Here is a 6,288-nt window from a genome sequence, read left to right on the forward strand (position 1 = left end):
TGAGTTCGACCCCCTGTACCAAAACAAAAAAAGAAACAAAAATAGTGAGTCCTTACTCTCATGAGATTATAACTCCATCAGAGAATACAGAGACTACAGAAACTATAATAAACTACAGTGGCCATTCACAGAAGATCTGCCAGGGAAAGCGAAGGCCTCAAGGGTGACTGTGGAGGACGGAGAACAATGCAGGAGAGTGTGAACGGACAGGCCTGGGGATGAGGGTGAAGTCTGTGCACCTCTGAGGCGTGGAACACTGCGAGGACAAAAGGTACAAGGTGGGGCCGCCGCCTGCCTCACAAACGCCAAGGACCCAAGCTCGCTCCTCAGTACCAAACAATAAATGATACAGTGCTGACTATAACAGGGTTACCTGCAGCAGCTTTCAGCGGAGGTAACGTCATCCTAACGGAAGTTCCCCGGACGAGCTCTCAACTGCCGCCGAGCGGGCCATGGGGGGTCCTCCTGCTCTGCTCAGTTTCAACTCTGTCCTCTTCTCTGTTGCTCCAAGTTCTTTCAGCTGGGCCTCTTTTCTTCTTCCTCGTTCTTGTTTGTCTGTTTGTTTTGTCTTATTTGAGACAAGGTCTCATTTGCTTGTCCAAGCTAAGCTTGAACTTGCTGTGTGGCCCAGGCCAGCCAACTTCTTTTCTTTTCTATTCTTTTCTGGTGTGAATTAGAAACCAACCCACCCACAGGCAAGCAGTGCTCCACCCTCGTGCCAAATACCACAATACGGTGGACCCTTGACTTACAAACTCAATCCATCCGCAAGGCCTGGTTGTGACTCAGGTTTGTCAGTGGAAGGCCCAGGCTCCCTACACAGCCTTCAGAGTCTCTCCTGTGTCGGGCAGATCGCAGTGTCCTGAGAGAGACGCTGGCCCAGGATTTCTCATCAAATGAGATGAAAGGGTGCCTGCCAGGCTGGGTCACCGGGCAAGATCTTGAATTGTACTGCAGGGAATCCCTGTCCCCAGGAGCAGGGCTGAGGGGCAGGCAGGGGCCCACAGGGGGTGGTCCTGTCCCCAGGTCCTCTGTCCCCTAAGCACAGCCAAGGATGTGAGTGGCGGGGCCCACAGTTGCCACCTGCAGCCCAGATGGAAAAAATGTAAAATCTCCTGAGAGTGTAAAGGTCTCCATCACAGAGGTGGACGGGCAGTGAGGAGCCTGTCAGGAAAGTGACTTCTTCTGCAGATTATACAGCACCTGAGATGGGTGACTGGATGCAGTTGCCTGGATGTCACACAGGTTCAAGGTGCAACTTCTCTTCACTGAAACTAAATTTTTATGAAAAAATTACATTCCATATAAGAGCAGCAGGGGGAAAGGAACAAGCTCTTCATCGCAGTATCAAGTTAACTCATTTATTGGCATTTGAAAAAGCTCATCTTGGTTCTCCAGAAGTGTGTTTAGAAGCTGAATGTAAGGCAATAATAGTACACCTCTTCCATCCTGGGGAAGAAAAGATGGAAGTTCCATATGGGCTATGGATACCTCAGGCTTTACCTTCTGCTTAGTTTTCTGGGAAAACACTTCACATGTGGAAAGAAAGATCAAAACTGATTACTACATAGATAAAATTTATAACCTCTCACCTGAGGCTACTTACTGTACTCTTTAAAGATGAAAGCAAAACTACTTGTGCAGAGGAGAACGGGTACCTACAATGCAGTGTGTTGTATAAATACCACAGGTCAGGAGGACCATTTGCTTGAAGGCCGGGTGTGATGCCACATGTTGGGAGTCCCAGCACTTGGGAGGCTGAGGCAGGAAGATCCCTGTGAGTTGGAGGCCAGCCTGGCTTATACAGTCAGCTCAATTCCGGTCTGAACTACACAGCAAGACCCTATGTCAAAAAGACAAAAAGAAAAAAAAAAGTAATGAAAATTAATTCTACTTAATATTTTATAATGACAAAATCTGTTTTTATTTGCTCAGAATCCATAACAAAGGAGAGAAAGTTGCTAGTAGAATGGCTAGTCTTCCAAAAATTGTGCCTTTCCAAAGGAAATATTAAAATATGAAAGTGTTTGCTATATTTGGTCATTGATATCCTGCCAACAATTAGTCGGAAGTGGGAGCTAGGATCTGTTTGTTCTAGTTATAAATTCAATAGGCTGGCTTGCTTGCCCTTTCTTTCTTTCTTTCTTTCTTTCTTTGAGACAAGGTCTTACTATGTAGCCCAGGCCAGCCTCAAACTCATGGCAATCTTCCTGTCTCAGCCTCCTGCCGGCTTTATTTCTTAAGATCAAACAGTACAGAAAGATTTAAAGTAAATTTTTTCTATCCTACCATCTTACTCCCAATTGTTTCTCAGAGATAAGCCTGGCTTGCATATCCTTTGATACTTTAAGAGCATATATAACCAAACATACAGAGACAGTTTCTTTTTGGGGGGAGGTTGCTTTTTTTTAAATCGCCCCCCCCCCGTACCAGGGATTGAACTTGGGTCCTTACACTTACAAGGCAGGTGGTGGAACCACTGAGCTAAATCCCCGGCCGGGGGGGGGGGGGTGGTGGTTGGTTTTTTGAGGCGGTCCCATTATGTAGCCCAGGCTGGCCTCAAACTGGAAGTGATCCTCCTGCCTCAACCTCCCAAGTTCTGTGATTACAGGCTTGCGCCACTATGCCCAGCGGACAGAGTTTCTCAAATTTTGTTTTTTTAAAGCAAAAAGAAGCTCCTGCTAGCTGTGTTTATTTTACATCTTGTTTGTTTAATGCAATATGTTAAGGATATCTTCCTATATCAGTATATACAGATCTATCATAGCCTTATAAATGATAGCATACCATACTTATATCAAACTGGAAGTGATCCTCCTGCCTCAACCTCCCAAGTTCTGTGATTACAGGCTTGCGCCACTATGCCCAGCGGACAGAGTTTCTCAAATTTTGTTTTTTTAAAGCAAAAAGAAGCTCCTGCTAGCTGTGTTTATTTTACATCTTGTTTGTTTAATGCAATATGTTAAGGATATCTTCCTATATCAGTATATACAGATCTATCATAGCCTTATAAATGATAGCATACCATACTTATTACCTTATAATGACAAAATGTGAGTCTTTTTTCATCTTGCCCATGCTGTTAAGAATTCTTGCCATATACGATGTCACTCACGTGAAAATGCATGCTTTTTAGGGCTGAGGACTTAGCTTAGTTGGTTCTGCTAGCTGCCTCGAAAGTGTAGGGTCCTGAGTTTGATGCCTGGTACCAGGGGTGGGGGGGTGGGGTAGGAAGGAAAAAAAAAATGCTGTGTCCACCAGAAAAGTGAAGGTTGGTGCTCAAAATCAGAACTATGTTCTGAAATGAGATAAACCTGAATATGTAATAAGATGTTACATGGAAATGTCGACATGACCTTTGGAACTCTGGCTCTCATAAGTTCTTTTCCACAAATGTTTTGCCTTGTATGTTCTACCGTGTTTTCGCACCACCTGCCGCTCCTTGCACACAGACTGACAGGTGGGTGCGGCACATCGGAAACGTGCAAACTTGTGTGCGGTCTTTCTACCGTGTGGATACCGTACACATAAGTAGCTTTAAGAACGGAGATGGAGAGCTGGCGATTTAGCTCAGTGGTTCCAGTGCCTGCTTCACCAGCACAAGCACCAGAGTTCTATCCCCGGTACCAAAAAAGAAGAATCTAGATGGGGAAATACAGTAAAATAACTACAGTCCAGTGAGTTCTGCGAGGCGTGCTGGCCCCCACACAAAGAGCACCTCCTACCTCTTGATCAGCTCGGGCCTCTGCACCATAGCAGTAATGAAAACGAGTCCCACTTCATAGCCTGTTATGTCTGTCCTGCCAACTCCTCTGCTTTTCACTGATTCTTAGACAATCTGGTTACCACAACACATCTTTCATTTTTTAAAACTGCCCTTTTACCTGGGCATGGTGCCTCATGTCTGTAATCCCAGCACAGGGAAGGCTGAGGCAGAAGGATCGCTGCAAATTTAAGGCCAGCTTGGGCTATGTAGTGAGTTTAAGGGCAGCTGGAACTACAGTACATAGTGAGACCCTGTCTCAAAAGAAAACAAAGCCCAAGCTACACCCTTTTACCAGGACATTACACTCTCTGTCCAGTCCATCTGCACGGGGGCCCAGGATGTGGCCGCGAGAACCCCAGTGTCAAGGATGCTAGTGCAGCTTATCCCATCGCCTCGGAACTGGGTTTCAGCCCCAAGTCAGGACGAGGGCAGTAAGCACCCTTCTGTTCTGTTGCAGCCCTTGGGGCCAGGACTCTCCCACATCTTAAGAGGAGCTATAGTCAAGCATATTTCTACCAGCTCCATCCTCACTCCACCACAGGATGTACAAAGAAAGGCGCCAGGCATGGTGGCGCATGCTTGTAATCCCAGCAACTCCCGGAAGCTGAGGCAGGAGGATCACAAATTTGAGCCCATCCTGGGAAACATCAAATTAGTGAGAACCTGTTCAAAATTTGAAGGGGGGATGTTGCTTTACTCCAGTATCATACTGTTTTGATCTCTGTAGCTTTGTAATGAGTCTTGAAGTTGGAAAGTGTGTCTCATTACTTTATTATTTTCCAGAATTGTTGGGTGAACTAAATTTTAAAAACTGAAATTGATCCCTTCTGGGATATACCTGATTTTTCATTTTGAGAATAACAACACAGTCAAACATAATGATCCAGAGTGGGGAGTGGGGGAATGGGAATTTGAAAAAATCTTAGAGGGATTTGGACTTCGTGCAGATATGAGATGTTCAAGATAGTTTTACCTGCATCTGGCAAGGAAAAGCTGCACCAGCTGATTTCTGGGTTACATACACTTACTCACTGTATGGGTTGGCTTTGCATCACTGTATAGCGAAAGACCAGACACAGGCTATCGATGGAGTAAAGAGAGGCTCATAGTTCCGAAGTTCAAGTCCGGACTGGGCGGCCCTGTTCATTTGGGCCTCTGCTGAAGGCAGCATTTACCAGACGGGTGCTCACAGCTCAAGCCAGGAAATGGAGGAAGAGGAGATAGAGACGCATAATCCCTTTCAAGAGTGTGGCTCCCATGAGGCCTCACCGCCATGGCACCTCCAAACACTACTACTCTGGGGACCAAACCTTTGTATACAGACCTCTGGGGGGGGCCTCACAACCGCGGCCCTTGTGTTTTGCCTTGGAGGAAGTCCTCAGATGACTTATGCTTTTATGTACGCGCAGGTCTTTTTAGTCATCTGTATTAGCTTTCTTGGTTTCTGAAGTGCTTCTTACATGAATCTTGATGATTTTTTTTTTCCAAACCTTGGCCCTTATTTGGTTTCCACAGTGTTAGGAGGAAATGCAGACACACACACACACACACACACACACACACACACACACACACACAAACTTGTTTTCTCTTCTTTTGCCTAGGATTATGACCAATCTGAAGACACACCTGGAGAGGTAGCTGCAGCTGGACAGCCGTGGAGCAGTGCCTGTCCCCATGGGAGAGGCGAGCCTGTCCAGCAGTGTGGACGTGGACCAAGGCTTTGCCATCGTCTTTCTTGTGCTCCTGTTTCTCTTCCTCGTAGTGATGATTTTTCGGTGCGCCAAGCTGGTGAGGAATCCCTACGAGGCCAGCTCCATGACCACAGAGCCATCTCTGAGCTGAAGTGTGGCGCAGCCTCACGGAGAACGCCTCACAAGAGCGCTGAAATCTTCCATGCAGGCTTTTAGGACCCAGAGTTTGTGTTACTGCACCTTCCTTGGTCTCAGCTTTCTCACTCTTGCACTCCACAATGGTGAGAAGAGAGTTGAGAATAATAAAAAGAGATGAAACCCGAGGCAGTTTTTCTTGTTCCTGTTCAAGGAAACGATTGTGGAAGGGGACAGAGACAAGTTGAACTCATTGGTAGAATAAGGTCCTTAAGGGCCGGGGATTTGGCTCAGTGGTTCCCCTGACTGCTTCGCAAGCGCAAGGACCCGAGTTCGATCCCCAGTACCAAAAAAGAAGGGGAAAAAGAAAAGATGAGACTGTGAGCCATAACTTTATGAGGCAGTGTTATACCCTCAGGCTTGGTGGCACCCATCTGAAACAAGAAGCTCACCTGGATACGTGAACGGTTCCATTAGTTATAGAACTGTAATGTAAGCGGGAGCTGATATCTTATGATGAGACTACTAAAGATATTTCATTTTATTTTACTTATTTTTAAGACAAGAGCTCACTATGTGGTTCAGGCTGGCCTTGAACTCACTGTGTAGCTGTCCGTCCTCAGACTCACAATGATCCTCCTCCCTCAGACTCTCCACTGCTGGGATTACATGTGTGTGACCACACCTGGCCAT

At 46.3% G+C, this 6,288-nt stretch overlaps 1 long non-coding RNA gene across 1 annotated transcript; it reads right to left on the reverse strand.

Moving 5' to 3' along the window:
* Positions 1-601: 601 nt before the first annotated feature.
* On the reverse strand, positions 602-5,472 carry LOC104856881. The gene is made up of 3 exons (XR_778738.2): positions 5,396-5,472; positions 3,038-3,202; positions 602-1,843 (listed from the first exon to the last, which is right to left on the reverse strand). It is a non-coding gene; the product is annotated as an uncharacterized LOC104856881 (long non-coding RNA).
* Positions 5,473-6,288: the final 816 nt, after the last annotated feature.

Source organism: Fukomys damarensis, unplaced genomic scaffold (assembly GCF_012274545.1).
Source record: "Fukomys damarensis isolate Sample0158 unplaced genomic scaffold, DMR_v1.0_HiC HiC_scaffold_33, whole genome shotgun sequence".
Classification (NCBI taxonomy): Eukaryota; Metazoa; Chordata; class Mammalia; order Rodentia; family Bathyergidae; genus Fukomys; species Fukomys damarensis.